The sequence below is a fragment of the Amblyomma americanum genome, chromosome 3 (assembly GCF_052857255.1).
Source record: "Amblyomma americanum isolate KBUSLIRL-KWMA chromosome 3, ASM5285725v1, whole genome shotgun sequence".
NCBI classification, from domain to species: domain Eukaryota; kingdom Metazoa; phylum Arthropoda; class Arachnida; order Ixodida; family Ixodidae; genus Amblyomma; species Amblyomma americanum.
This window is the reverse complement of record NC_135499.1, coordinates 53,030,079-53,046,513: the sequence shown is the minus strand read 5'-3', so window position 1 is coordinate 53,046,513 and position 16,435 is coordinate 53,030,079.

The window sequence follows — 16,435 nt, the reverse complement described above, 5'->3', positions numbered from 1 at the left end:
TGCCACCGCCGCGGCGCGCCTGCGAAACCGAGTTGCAACACCCGTGCGCATGCGCCGTAGGAGGAAGATGGGTTGGCGCAGCTGTATATGTAGAAGGCGGCTCAGTGGAGCCGTCGGTAGAGATGTCAGGGAGATTGAAAGACGCCAGGCATAGCCGTCGGAACGAAACCAAGAGGAGGCAGCGAGCCGAAGAAACCGAGGAAGAGCGCGCTAAGCGTCTCGATAGGCGGCGCAAGGAAGACGCGGCTAGACGGGCCCGCTTAGCCTCCGACAGTGCATCCACAACGGCCGGGGACGACGAATCAAGTTCTGCGTCTCTGAAAGAAGCTAGACTCATGAGGCGAAACGAAGCAAGCTCTCGCTACTCTACCAGGTTTAACCAGAGCTAAACCAAAGCTAATGTTTTGTTCAAATCCTTTACAGCAAGCTCCGTACTGGTATAATAATTAAGCGAGAAATACATTTAGTACTTACACGTATGAACTGAAAGAGCAAAAGCCTTCAAAGAAATAGTCACGTCACCCACGACGACGCTTGCGCATATGAACGCTACAAAATGAAAATGGCGGCGTCCAGAGAGAGGACTTACGCGGGGAGCGTTTGCAGGAATGACAGTACGAGAATTCGGGTTATTGCGGCGAGAGAACTTTACTAATTGCGGGTCTAACGCTGCCGCAAGACATATCTTGCGTATTCCGTAAGGCCACTACTGTGAAAAGTTTTAATGCATGGAATGCGGCGTCCAGAGAGGGGACTTACGCGGTAAGCACTTACAGGAATGACAGTACGAGAAAATTCGAGTTGTTGCGCCGAGGAAACAATATTAATTGCGGGCCTAATGGTGCCGCAAGATTGTCACGGATCTCTCCGGAGAACACTTGGACCGAAAGAATGGACTAGGCGACGGGTTGGGTGTACCAACACAAACGCACATTTAATACATCCTACGTGGCACACACACTAGAACACAAAACTAACACAAAGCACAAAGACTATAAATACACACGACCCGGGCACGCTGCTACTAGCGTCTACTACTAGCGCCCTACTATTAGCGGTCGGCGTTCGTGCTCACGGTTGGTTCGGTGGGGCTGCGGCGTTGTATGGATCCAGTAGGCGGCGTCGAGGCGGCGTTCGCCGTGCTTGAGCTGGCGTCGCTGGCGGCGTTCGACGCGCTTGGGCTGGCGTCGCTGGCTGCGTCGTACAAGCTCCAGGTCCAAGCGCCCGTGGAGGTGATGCCGGTGTTGTTGGCTTTGGGGGCCCCACCCGGATGGGTGGCAACAGCGCTGGAGATACCCCTGGCCGTAGCAGGTGGTAGCGTCCTCCGTTGACTCCCCGGAACGGGCTCAGACACGGCAGGAAGTCCACGATGCGATTTCGTAGAACGCGAGCTCACCGGAGCAGTAGCCGGCGTCGCTCTCTTCCAGCCGATGTGACACTGACCTGCCGGAGCCTCCGCTTCTCTGCTGTTCTCCCAGTGCCTCGCTCTCACTCGCCCTTTTATAGCCTCGGTGTTAGTCCACATAAGCCTTGTCGTCGTCTTCTTCTCTTCTCCACCAATCATCTCTCTCCACCTCACCGAATGCTTCTTCTTCCTCTTCTTTATTCTTCGGTAATTTAACGTCGTCTTCTTCACACCATTTTTTTCCTTTAAAACTTAATTTAGGCTCCTTAATATATATGACAAGGGCCCCCTCTCTCTCAAGAGTTTTTCCATGAAAAACTGCTCACGTCACCCTCATCTCCAAGCCATCCAGCCAACCGACTATCTTCAGTGGCGATTCTGGACCCAGCACACACCACACCGCAGATGTCCAGCACACACCAAACGCACACCACTCACACAGCACACCAAATTGCGTTTTCAGAACACTAACACACCACTGCCGTTGTCCGTACAGAGTCCTTAATAAACATGTTCGTGTCCACAACACACACCCTTGTATGATCACATAACACCAACAACAGCAGCAACAACAAGATAAATCTCAGAGATACATTAACACAGCAACAACAACAAGATACATCCCAGAGATACTTAAGAGCTGTTCAGTTCGCTCTACTCATGAAGTCCGCTCCAACGTTATCTCTGCCTTTAATATATTCCACCTGAAATGAGTATTCTTGCAAGGCCAAACTCATCTCATAATTTACTATTGTTCATTTTGGCCTTGGTTAAGTATTCAAGCGGCTGATGATCTGTTTGAATCCTAAAATGTCTCCCATAAAGATAAATGTGGAATTTCTTTACCACCCACACCACCGCCAAACATTCATTTCCAACAGTGGAGTAGTTGCGTTCACTAGCCGATAATATCTTGCTTGCAAAAAATACCGGATGTAGCACGCGATTCTCTTCTTGCAAGAGTACGGCTCCTAAAGCTCGGTCTGATGCATCAGTGCGAAGCACAAACTCTTTACCCAGATTCGGAGCAAGCAGATCGGGCGGTTTTGCCATATACCCTTTTAACATCACGAAAGCATGTTCAAGTTCAGCAGTCCAATTGAGCTTATTGCTTGCCCCCTTAGTGAGTTCGACAAGCGGGTCGGCTATGTTGGCGTAATCGGGAATAAAGTTCCTGTAGTATCCCGTTAACCCCAGGAACGACTGTACCTCCTTCTTGGTCGTCGGTGTCTGAGCCTGCTGTATTTTGTCCAAGATGTCTTTCGTCGCGATGCGGCCCATCCCCAGCTTGTGTCCGAGGAAAGAAATGGCTTCAAAGCCCACCTCACATTTTGCCGGTTTTATGGTCAACGTGGCTTGCTGAATTCTATCGAATAGTTTTTCCAGCGTAATTACGTGCTCTTCACACGTATCTGTTGCCACCATGATGTCATCAATATGTTGTTCTACATTTTGGAGCCCATTCAAAACCTTCCTCATGAGCTTCGTGAATATTGCAGATGCTGTCTTCAAACCAAAAGGCATGAATTTAAACTGGAATAAACCAGCCGAGCACGAAAAGGCAGTCTTCTCTTTAGACGAATCTTCCCTTGGTATTTGCCAATACCTTTAAGCTAAGTCAAATTTAGAAAAAACCTTTTGTGAGCCACCTTAGCGAACACCACGTCCGCTCTTGGCATGGGTTCTGCATCGGGTACTATGATGTCATTTAGCCGACGAAACTCTACACACAGTCGGTTAGTACCATTGGGTTTTTTGACAACCACGAGAGGCGCATTGTATGCTGACCACGACCTCTCAACCACACCAAGCTCCAACATATCCCGCACCTCCTTTTCTATTGATTCTTGAACTGCTAAAGGTAGTGGGTATTGCTTCACGCTGATTGGTCTGTCTGTAGAGAGATCTAGTCTGCAACATATGACGTTCGTTTTGCCCGGCGCATCCGAAAACACATCCCCTTTACTTTGGAGTAGGGCCATTAACTGTGAACTTCGGTATTCATTCAAATTGGGGTTTATTAGTACCTTATCCCAACCTACAGTTTTCTTCCCACTGCATGTGGGCATCTCGACAACATCATCTGTCTCCTCGGCTACTACCGAGCATGCTACCTTGGGGCGCACTGTACGGGAACTCTTTCTTCGTAGTTTTTCAACATGTTTGCATGAAAAACCTTCTTGGTCTTATTTATCAGGAACTCATAATCCATGTCATTTTTCTTCTGCGTCACAAGGTAAGGGCCCTTCCACTGCATCAGTAACTTATTATGATCCGTGGGTAGCAAGATGAGAACCTTGTCGCCTGGATTCAGATTCCTGTGAGTGGCTTTCTTGTCAGAGTAGCCCTTATAGCGTTCGCGCGCCAGTTCCTCTCTCTGCCTCTTTCCCTCCTCCTCATAGAGATGCATCGCCTTTTCCTTGCTTAACCCTAGCTTGAGCGCCAGTTCTAACGTTCTTGCCAAATCTATCCTTTCTGCCGTCGAGAGATCGGAAAGATCCGAGACAAAGCAAAAAAGGAAATGTATCCTGGCACAGGCTTGCCACTTATCTTTGTCACGGATCTCTGCGGAAAACACTCAGACCGAAAGAATGGACTAGGCGACGGGTGTACCCACACAAACGCACATTTAATGCACCCTACGTGGCCCACACACTAGAACACAAAACTAACAAAACTAACACAAAGCACAAAGACTATAAATACACACGACCCGGGCACACTCCTACTAGCGTCTAATACTAGTGTTCTACTATTAGCGGTCGGCGTTCGTGCTCACGGTTGGTTCGGTGGGGCTGCGGCGTTGTATGGATCCAGTAGGCGGTGTCGAAGCGGCGTTCGCCGTGCTTGAGCTGGCGTCGCTGGCGGCGTTCGACGCGCTTGGGCTGGCGTCGCTGGCTGCGTCGTACAAGCTCCAGGTCCAAGCGCCCGTGGAGGTGATGTCGGTGTTGTTGGCTTTGGGGGCACCAGCCGGATGGCTGGCAACAGCGCTGGAGATACCCCTGGCCATAGCAGGTGGTAGCGCCCTCCGTTGACTCCCCGGAACGGGCTCAGGCACGGCAGGCAGTCCACGATGCGGAGTCGTAGAACGCGAGCTCACCGGAGCAGTAGCCGGCGTCGCTCTCTTCCAGCCGATGTGTCCCTGACCTGCCGGAGCCTCCGCTTCTCTGCTGTTCCCCCCTGTGCCTCGCTCTCACTCGCCCTTTTATAGCCTCGGTGTTAGTCCACGTAAGCCTTGTCGTCGTCTTCTCTTCTCCACCAATCATCTCTCTCCACCTCACCGAATGCTTCTCCACCAACCATCTCTCTCCACCTCAACGAATGCTTCTTCTTCCTCTACTTTATTCTTCGGCTAATTCACGTCGTCTTCTTCACACCTTTTTTTTCCTTTAAAACTTAATTTAGACTCCTTAATATATGTGACCAGGATACATCCTGCATGTCAGCGAGGACACTACTGCGCTAGGTTTTAATGCATCGAAAACATTTAACGCCTTCATTTTCGCTTACGTAGTGCGCGTATTTATATTCGCCTACATTTTCGCTTACGCAGCTCCGCTTATTTATGTTAGTCCGGCGGACGGACTGTTCACCTGGATATCACTAAAGGGCACACAATATCACCGACGCGCACAACGGCCGAACGCCGTTCGACCATGAGGCTGGATGATAAAAAGAATGGCGTGCTAGAGAAAAAAAATAGCCTCAAGAGAGCCAATAAGATTGTTTACTGACAATGCGTGGGGCGTTCGGATGGCAACACAGCACAGCACACTGATCATTCATTCTATATATGCTGCAGGGTATGAAATACATGGCATAGTCTAGAAGCTTTCGCGTATTTATCACTCTGCTGTTTAAAATGATCTTCCTTCCACCTAGCGCCTGAAGAAGTTGCTGGTGCCGTCGTGTAGCTACCAAGGAAAGCTGTGCAGTTTTCAAATAAGCTTCAAAGAAAAATTTGTCCTGGTCGCTTTCTAAAGCTTCCGTGAAAGCTGTATAGCTTTCCTTAGAATACACAGGACCGCACTGCTTGTATGTCCACCCATCAGGGTGTCAAGTCCTTTAAGAAAGCGCAATGCTCCCAGCTTTTTCCCTGATATAATTTATACACTCTACTTACATGGTGTTTTTTATACTCTTCAGTTAAAATTTTCCACCACGTTTAATACGTGTACCAAGGTTCGCATAGAACTGCCCAATATGATGCTTGCTACATGTGTCACTGTGTTATTCAATAGAGTCACATAGTGTCATGTTTCCAACAAGTAGTATCCACACCATGCGTGAGTGGGACATTCGAAGTTGCGATGGCTTACTTCTGCACCTGCTAGGACCCCTCTGCAGCTCGAGGGTCATTTGCTAGTTAGCTAGCTGTTTAGCAAACTGTTGTCAACTCTAGTTCATTATTCTGGCTGAAAAGCGCTGTCGGAGTTCCCACATCACTGAATAGCCTTATGCGGTTGTGAGTGACCATCATTTTGAGGCTCCCTGCATTCTATGCAAGCAGAGCGAACTAGTACCCAGTCCAATGCATGGCTAACTGTGTGCTAAACACCATAGCCTTCGTTACATGCCGGAAAAGAAAACATAACATCAATGAAAAACAAGCACCCCACATTTATTTGAGCGCACGTGGAGCATTGAGCGACTGCCAAAGGAACGACCACCAGACGCACATTTTATCAAGAAAACTCCACGAAACAGAGCAGGGAACGAATATAACAATGAAGCGAGAAAGAAGAGTCTTGAAGAACTAATTGGTTAGGCCATCTGCTTCTGCTTCTAGCGTTGTAGTTTTTGAGCACCCAGGTTCTCTTTTCAATCAGCCCATAATTTCCCTTTCTCCCTTTTCAAAGTTATCACTTATAAACTAAATTTGCAAGCGAAAACACTAGATGTAATCTTATCAAAAAGGAAGCTTTTTGTATAAAATCGACATAAATTTAGGAAATGTCCAAAATAAGGCACATCAGAAGTACAGAAAGCTGGGCAAGTTAGTTACTACTATCCATGGTAAAACAGCGCGGAAAAACACGAGGACGAAACAAACACGACGACACGAGCGCTGACTTTCAACTGGTGATTTAGTACGCAGATGTGTGCATATACTATTCCCGACAAACACTAAACCGAACAAAAATATTTAAGAAGCACTGCGTCATCACTGAACATCTGAAATGTACATTTCTACAAATACATGCTCCAAAAAGGTGATTTTGCTGTTAGCCAGTGATAATGAGGGCTTGCTAATGCATGCTGCGCCCCCCTTGTCAATGTGATATGCCTCTACTAGTTCCCTTACTATCTGATCCTAATGTCTGAAGATGACGGATGTCTGATGAAGCAATGGGGTGCACGTGTGCTTAGATGATTGCCTGCAGTGCAGCGCCAAATTCGAACCGGCTGCCCTGTCCAAAGAATTATGATGCTCCCTCAGGCGTTCGTTGAGACATCGCCCAGTCTGGCCAACATACCATCCACCGCTTGAAAAGGGAATCTTGAATACAACACCTTCGACGCACTCAACCCTCCTGTCTACGTGTGCTGTGATACAACCACCACCGATCCTCCTTCCTAGTAGGGCATCTCGCTTCCGCTGCACAGCTCGGCAAATGTTGCTTAATTTACTGTGAGACGAAAATACAAAATCAATTTGAAATTTTCGCCCCGTTTCTTCAGACGGTATGATAATGCGAGGACGTAAGAGATGACAGCAAGCTTCCGGCGCTTCGAGACTTCATTTTTCTGAGGAACACGCTTATGGTACGATTTGATTTTGGCCATCAACCTTTCGCATAACCTTCCGACTGTTGCCTCAGGAGAACCAGCGTCCTTAAGCCTAGAAATTTGACCTTGCACACCTTCCTCAATAAGATGGACACACGACTTGGTGAGAGCGGCGCGAACACAAGACAGGGCGATGCCATCCTTTACCAGCTTAGAATGCCCAGACTGAAAGCTGAGTAAGGGCTTGACGGAGCGAGGAGAATACAGCCAGCAAACGTGTCCGGGCTCAAGCCTCAGCTCCACATCCAAGAACTGTATCGGTTAACGGTCTCCGTAGTGAAAGCGAGTCCTTGACCATTTCTGACAAATTAAGCAACATGGCAGTAAATTAAGCAGCATTTGCCGAGCTGTGCAGCGGATGCGAGATGCCCTACTAGGAAGGAGGATCGGTGGTGGTTGTATCACAGCACACGTAGAGAGGAGGGTTGAGTGCGTCGAAGGTGTTGTATGCAAGATTCCCTTTTCAAGCGGTGGATGGTATGTTGGCCAGACTGGGCGATGTCTCAACGAACGCCTGAGGGAGCATCATAATTCTTTGGACAGGGCTGCCGGTTCGAATTTGGCGCTGCACTGCAGGCAATTTAAGCACACGTGCACCCCATTGCTTCATCAGACATCCGTCATCTTCAGACATTAGGATCAGATAGTAAGGGAACTAGTAGAGGCATATCACATTGACAAGAGGGGCGCAGCATGCATTAGCAAGCCCTCATTATCACTGGCTAACAGCAAAATCACCTTTTTGGAGCATGTATTTGTAGAAATGTACATTTCAGATGTTCAGTGATGACGCAGTGCTCCTTAAATATTTTTGTTCGGTTTAGTGTTTGGCGGGAGTAGTATATGCACACATCTGCGTACTAAATCACCAGTTGAAAGTCAGCGCTCATGTCGTCGTGTTTGTTTCGTCCTCGTGTTTTTCCGCGCTGTTTTACCATGGAAAGCGCATCACTATGATAAATGCCAAAGAAAATGCCAGTTAGCTCAGTTCGTAGAGAGACTTCCGTGATGAGACGGTGGCCCAGCGTTGGAACCTGAACCAGGACGAATTTTTCTTCTACTAAGAAGGTTCTATTGAAGCTGTGTAGCTTTCCTTTGTAGCCGTAAGGCTAAGCTTGTGTAGATGATAATGAATAATAACTCCCATATTGCAAATCTATTTTTTTCTTGGGGGATTCCCCTAAACTTATGACCTGAAAACACAAATATTTAACGGAAGCAAAAGGCTGGACAATTGTGCACTACATACACAATAGTTACAAGCACACGATCTAGTTGCTTTTAACAGTGTCATTGGGAACAATGAATAAAAAATTCCATGATTTGGAGAAAAAAAGCAGAAAAATTCAATGAGCACTTCACTGCAGATTGCGAAAAAGCAGTGCATTGCATATACTATGCCATTTTAGACTACCTTTCATAGGTTTATTGCTAGTGGAAGTAAAGGTTCCTATGTGATGGACTAGGAATTTATTCTCCACGTAAATGGCCACATCGCAGCTAAGTAAGCTCAACGACCACATGTGTGGCATGGTGCTAGCATTAGTGTGCCTTATTACCCTGAATAATTTCACACGGACGCGAACTGCACAAAAAACGGCTACGGCATACAGCAATTTTGAGAAGATGCGAGCATTATACTGTGCTGCACGATTGCAGCAGCCGAGCAGCATACGACTGCCCCCAAGTAATGGGTACTTATCTCTTGCCACAGCTGGTCTCATCTGTCTTCAGCGCGCTGCCTAATCTGTGGGAAGGTGTAGCAGCTGACCTGTTAGCACGCCAATGCCACCAGCCACATGTGCAGCAGCACGACTGATGCTGTCTACTTTTCCTGGATCCTGTGTAACCACAACTCAATAATGCTCTCTGCAAGAAGCGATGAATCGTCCTTTACATCATGCGCTAAAGTGTCTACTCGTGGTACCTTGACTCTTGATTACTTCAAGTGCTACTGCAGAGCTAGCAAGAAGGATCTAGTGCATTGTCAATTGTTTCGACTGCTGTTGATTGTGAAGTTACGCTTTTTGCAAAGCCATGGCAAAAGCCTGCATTTCAAAATGTTTTCATTGTCATATTTCTTCACTATTTAGACGTACCATTATTCGCAATGCAAAAGTAACGAAACAATGAGTTTTAATTTTGAGCCATGTAGCGGACCACTTATGGCGCCCCCTAAGCTCTAATCCTCTGCAAGGTAAGCAGAACCCCTGCGTCACCTTTCGAGACCATTCCATCTCCTCAGGGGTGCCACAAGGGCTTAACTATGTGGGTGAGAAGCAAACTCCTCTGTCTAGTTATTTTTGGCAAAGGGGGTACACCTGCGATGGAAGTAGTGTTCAACAGCCTCGGAAGGGAACAGCAGTTTGCGATAGGCAGCGAGGTCTCGGAAGCATAGGTTAGCGGACTCACATTCAGGTCATGATCCGAGTCACCAGTCTGGACTCAGGCTCAAATCATGTTCCTAGTTTTTTCCTGCTCATTTGATAATTTATGTTTATTTACTGCCACGACCAAGGATGCTTGAGAGTGAGAAGGCTTGGCGAGATCTGATGGCTACCGAAGAAGAGGATTCCAAGGAAGCGAGGCAGACAGCGTTTTGTTCCTTTTCCTTTGCCAGTTTGCGTGGCTGCAAGTGTGATGATGAGCCATGTGAGGATGTGTCGGAAGCTTTCATCGAGTTCTACTATGTCGCTGCGAGGCAGTCTCTTGTCGTGTGTCTTGGTTTGGTTCGCTCAGGGGCATTCCACTCATGATGAGTGAGCCTAGGTTTGTCGTGAGTCGATATCAGTGAGTGAGTCAAAATTAGTCATGAGTCAATATGATTGAGTCCAAATGAGTCATGGATTGAAATGAGTGTGTGCGATTTTAGATGAGCCGTGAGTCGAAATGGCTGAGCCAAAATGTGTCTCGAGTCACAAGTTGTAACGATTGTAACGAGTGGCTGCCCTGACGAGTTGTAAGTTGAAGACATGTGAGCCTAAATGAGTTTGAGTTCACGAGTTAGAGAGCTTGGGCCTATGCTTGCCTGAGTAAGCCCATAGGGTGGCAAAACTCTTGTGAGAAAGCCTGAGTGAGCAGTCGTGATTTTGCCGAGCTATGGTTGGAAGTGATAAGGAAATTCATCCACTCAGTGCACGTAGTGACTGCATATCCGGATTATAAGAGTGAAATAACTAAGAGAACAAGAATGATGCCAAGTACATTTGGTAGGCACTCTCAAATCCTGAATGATAATTTTCCGATATCCCATGAGAGAAACTTATATAACGGTTGTACCTTACCAGTACTCACCTATGGGGCATTATACCAGGAGGATAACAAAAAGGGTTCAACTTAAACTGACGACAAAGCAATGAGCTATGGAAAGGAAAATGATAGTTGCAACGTTAAAAGATAGGAAGAGAGAAGAGTGGGTCAGAGAGCAATGGAAGTAACTGACATCCTGTCAAAAATAAGAAGTAATGCGTATGGATCGGGCATGCAATGTGAAGGAAAGTAACCAATGGTCGTTAAGGGTAACGGAGTGGATTCCAAGAGGAGGCAAGTGTAGCAGGAAGTGGCATAAAGTCAGGCAGGCAGACAGATTAGGAAGTTTGTCTGGATAGGATGGCTGCAGCTGGCACAAAACCGGGACAATTGGAAAGGTATAGGAAAGGCCCTTTCATGCAGTGGGCGTAGTCAAGCTGATGACGACGCTGACTGAACATATCTCTACGCAATTCTCATTACTGTTACATTTAACTTACCTTTCGCCTTACCAGAAATGCAGTCTGAAGGTGCTCCCACTGCGCAGTTCCCAAAAGGTGTCTTTTGTGATACCTCTCCTGCAGCAAGAGCAATGCGCATGCAAAAAAAACTGCTTTAAGTCAGCCCCTGCTGTCCTCGGATTTCAGCTTTAATTACAGAATTTTTATCTCTACCCAATCCTCGATTCGTTTCACACAAACTGCTGCATTATCAGTCATGCGAACAACTACAACAGTATAGCAGAATGGCGCATGGAAAGTTCGCATCGACAGCAAGAGATGCCTGCAATCAGTAAGGCAGCAAGGTCTGTGAATGTTCCCAAATGTGAACCTACCGCTAGCATAACAGTATGGAAGCTAGCATAAAAAATCCTTGCGCAACTGACACAACTTTTTCAACACGGCCAGAAATGTCAGCAAAAATCAGCAGGGATCATACAATGAAACTGCAGAGGGCTCTCCAATAAAGTTGGGGAAAACAAAGTTATTATATGGCAAGCTGCATTCCTGACACAGGAACATAATCGGCTGCATATTATCGCGGGATATATTGCATACCAGTGCCCTTTAATCCCTGATAAACAAGCAAAAGCAGAGACAGAAATGCCAGGAAAAGCTGCGTTATACATTAGGGCCACCATTCGCCAAGCACCACTTGACTTGAACAAGTGGTGCAACAGCATGAGGTAGCTGTGGTACTCATGAGCCGAAACAAATCATCACTGATACTACAGTTCGATCAAAGTCGACCCACAAACAGTGTGAACAGTCTTGGATGGGTAAACACATTGATCATTCATGTCCTGGAGCACCAGTAGTAGCAGATGGAGATGTTAACGCTCGGTACACTGCTTGAAGATATAATTATGACTCGAAAAAAGGAGATCAAATTTACACTGTCTTCACAGGAATGGAGTTTACATTGTTAAGTCACCCCAAAGTTAAAGCGCTGCCCGCAAACACGAGATCAAACACCAGACCTGATGCGGTGGAAAGGTCATGGTGCAGGGATGTTGAAGGCATAATTAAATTCATGGAATAGTGATACCAAGCACATTATAATAGGTTGTAATTTGGCACAAATGAGGATGATTCGAGGAGAGTTTTCTTTAACACATTGGGATGGTGTATGGCAGGCTATTCGAACCCACACCATTAGCCCATAAACTCTTGCGCCCACCTTAGAAAATGTTCGCAAGAATCACACCATCATAACGACATTGAATGGAGTTCAAACCTCGCGACCTTCACCTTCTACAACTTTGGGCATGTTCAAAACAGGCGGAGATACAAGCTCGTCGGCATCCTGAGGACATGCCAAGAAAGACAGCCATCACCAAACTGTCAGATCAGCCGACGCTGTCGCAAAACGCAACTTGTTTATAAGAGGTGCGGCAATGGTTTCATCGTTTACGAACAGGAACGACCACCAGGACTTTCAGAGCCATGGAAAGGGGACAACAAATTAAAGAAATCATGATGAGAGTACTTGGATCACCTTACAGCTCACGTCCGAGGTGTTAACAACTCACGGAGCAGTCCTTTTGTTCTCTAAACTTGCAGTCTCCAGACCTACCACAGACAAAGGACACGGTTGACAATATAGGGATGGCATCAACATTTACGACACTAGAGTTATTGGCTGCTATAGAAAAAGCAAGTGGAAGAAACTTCAGCACGACATCGCTATTTTCAGCCTGACGTCCTTAAGAACTTAGAAGGAGACACTATTCATGGTCTCCTGGGTGTAATAAATGACGTTTGGAAAGGAGACGATATTCCACTAGACTGAAAACAATCAGTCGTGGTCCCAATACCAAAAGCTGCAAAACATCCCACAAGCACCTTATAATAACGGCCCATCTTGCTGACACTTACAGTATGTAAAATCCTTTTAAAAATGATTGTTGTGCACCTATCGTGGTAGTTGGAAAATGAGAAAAAATACCATGCACGACAAACTGGGTTCCTATCAAGCCTAGGCACGGAAACTGGTTAGGCTATACTGGTTGAAGAGGTCATCTTGCGTCGCCTTATAGCCACCTTGTATGTACTGTGGCAGTTACGAAAGCGGTGAAGGGACGCGAAAACGTGTCACATGCTAAGATCTTTAAGACTGTGTAAGATGTGGGTCTTCTCTACAGGTCACCAAGGTAGTGCATAACCTACTTAAAGACATGACATTCTCTATCCGGCTAAATGGACATCCGGCTAAATGGGATCCGCACACCCAAGTAGATGTACAGCGCATTGAAGGCGTTCAAAGGAAGGCGCTTAGATTTATCTACAACGCATATGGAAGGCACGTTTCGGTTACTAATCTATTGAGGGAATCTGAACTGCAGACACTTCAATCTCGTCGCAAGTTGCACCGACTAAAAATGTTGCATGGGATTGTTAATAACTTAACAAACATTCATTTTGAGACCTATATGGCATACAACACTTCACGACCAACGCGCAATAAACACAATTTGACAATCATGGTGCCACAGTGCCGAACGAAAGCGTATCAGTTTTCTTTTTTTCCAAGAACGATATTGGAATGGAACAGGCTTCCGTGTGACGTGGTCCGTTTGACAGACCAGAAGTCTTTTTTATCTGCTGTCATATCGTCATTTTAAGCGCAGTGTGTTCGTTCATGCTCTTTTGTTTGCTTTCTTTTGTATTTTAGGTAACCGAGTGCATTTAACTTTGCTCTTTGTCTTTCTATAAAACCCTGTGTGTTAGCTTTTGCTTCTTTATCCGCATTTTTACTTGCTTTGTTTTGTCGCGATGTACGATGTATCCTTGTACCGCTCCTGCCTTGGCCACCAAATGGAGGCTGGCAGTATTGAATAAATAAATAAATAAATAAAATAAAAATGGGTAATATGCCTCAAATAGAGGAGTGCCACAAGGTTTAGTTTTAAACCTTTTAATTTTGGATATCACGTTTATACTATTGTCAAGAAAATTAGTTGAAATGCCCCAGGGGCAGTTCATAATGTATGCTGACGATGTCAAAGTATAGTTTAACCATAAGCATCTGGAGACACAAAACCTGCATCTACAAGAGGCCTTAAAGACACAGGAGGAGCACTAAGCATTCCTGGAAGCCACCACAAAAGTCAAGCTACATGATGCGGCTCTCAAAAATGAAAGAAAGCAATCGGCAACTAAAAGATTTCGAAATTAAGCAATACAAGAGGCAGACGTGCTGACAGTCCTTGGGCTAGACATTCATAAGTATGGCAAAGGAACACAATGGCGCCATAAGATGTAAATAACAGCGACTTCTGTGTACTTGATTAAACGCATACTGCCTAGGGAAGCAGGAGCTTGAACAGAGATGGCCAGATGTTTTGTACGATCAGTGCTTAAACCCTGGATACTGTATCAGGCTCAGTTATAATGACTAAGAGGACAGTGGGTGGCATTGGAAACCATAAACAGGAACGCAATGCAAGCCATCATGGCCTTACCAAAACTTACCCCATCCCAGTTCTCCAGAAATATGCACAGCTTAACACATTGGCTGAACTAATTGAACAGCTAGAGGCAGCAAAAAATCTAAAGCGAAAGGACGTTATACTGATAGCGTTCGAGTACAATGAGGTGACAGTTCAGTGATGATGGCAGACCCCCGTCTATTGAAATAGTTGTACATAACTATAACAATGGACAAGACAAGTAAATGATGTCACAAAAAGAAGCCAATAACTCGACCTCTGGTTGGTGTATGTCCGGGAAAATGCATAGCATATAAGGGCGTGCTGGTCATAAAAAAAGAGGTAGATCAGTTTGTTCGTTGCAGTAGCAATGTCGAAATTGGGCACTGGAATGTCTGGCCACTTTTTGACCTTGGCAACAAACTTATATCCACCAATTCGACGACTTCCAGCGGATGTTTGGTTTACATGGCTTTAACGTCCCGAAGCGACTCAGGCTACGAGAGACGCCGTATTGAACGGCTCCGGATATTTCGATCACCTGGGTTTCTTTAGCATGCACTGAGATCGCACAGTACACGAGCCTCTCGAATTTCGCCTCCATCGAAATTCGACCGCCGCGGCCGGGATCGAGCCCGTGTCTTTCGGGTCAGCAGCCGAGCGCCATAACTACTGAGCCACCGCAGCGGATGAATGATGTAGAACAGCAGCTACTAGCCAAACGCACACAGAGCCGAACATACATCGCAAATACTTATCAGGCCACCCAGACCCACTTGTCATGGAGCTCTACATAGCGTGCAAGGCTGTGGAGGTCATGAATAACATAGTGTCTATAACAGAATCCCACATTTACACAGACGCCTTAGCGGCCTTAAAACAACTGAAAAGAGTGACAAGGGCATTAAGCGTAACTCACGAAATACATGCTTTGAATAAGCGAACAAAGAAATTCATCCAAATACAGTGGACAAAAGGTGCTCAGAATGTTCACCAGAGGACAGCAGACACAGTTACACACAAAAGTCCGGAACACCAATGGATCCCTTGTTAGCTTCCTTTGAATATAAACCTTCTTAATAAAATGTTCCTTACGCAGTATGAGGCTAGGTGCCCATGGTGCGGAGAGAAACCACATTTATACCATATATCATGGGCCTGTCAAAAGATTGAGCCTCCAACTATCCATATAAATAAAAACCCGTGTGCGGAGCAGTGGCAGAGTATGCTATCCAGCGTAAGCTTGAAAGGCCAACGGTGACTAGTAGAGCGAGCTCGCGAGATGGCCATACTCAGTGCAGCCTCTGACTAGGGCACCAACCCTGTGAATGAAGACGGAAGACGCCATCGGAAGATGAAAGACGCCGTCTGAAGCCGCGAAGATCTCTTTTCTAGAGCTCAATAAATGTTTTTTCGATCCGATCCGATGCGGGAGCATTAAAGCTCTCGTTCTGCAGAAAATCAGGTGGTGGTGTTGTGACTGAAAAATCCCCGGAGAAGCAGCCTATGTGGGCCACCTAGTTCACGTGACCTTGTGGTGTCATCACAAACGGCCCAGTGATTTGTAAGGAAACTGACCACAAGGCAGCTGACTGTTAAATTAATGATCGGCTGCTTGGGAAGAGCAACCTGTGTTGCACAAGCCCCACCGGTGCAGCACCTGCCATAGCAGGGCTGTTTATCCGTTTCTTGAGTGTTTTCTTTCCTATGTGGATGTATTTTTTCTCGTTGCATTATATATAAGCTAAGCAGCCAACTTGCCGAAAAGCTCATTTTGCTAAATCACTAGAAGTGGTATTAGGACCCCCCGGGATCAATGAATTTAAAGTAGAGAATGAGCAATTCCGCATATATATTAGCAATATCCCATTAACGCTATTGCATCATACCCTTGAGGCGCATTTTTTTATGCGCGCTGTGCTATTCCCACCTTAATATTCCTTTTAAGGAAAGGCAAGTACATGTGCCGTGATTCCCGTGTGCACTTTCTCCCTCCCTCACAACTTAAAAAGATCAGAGAAGGCGTCCCTTAGAAGTATAACGGCTGTGTCGGCGCTTCC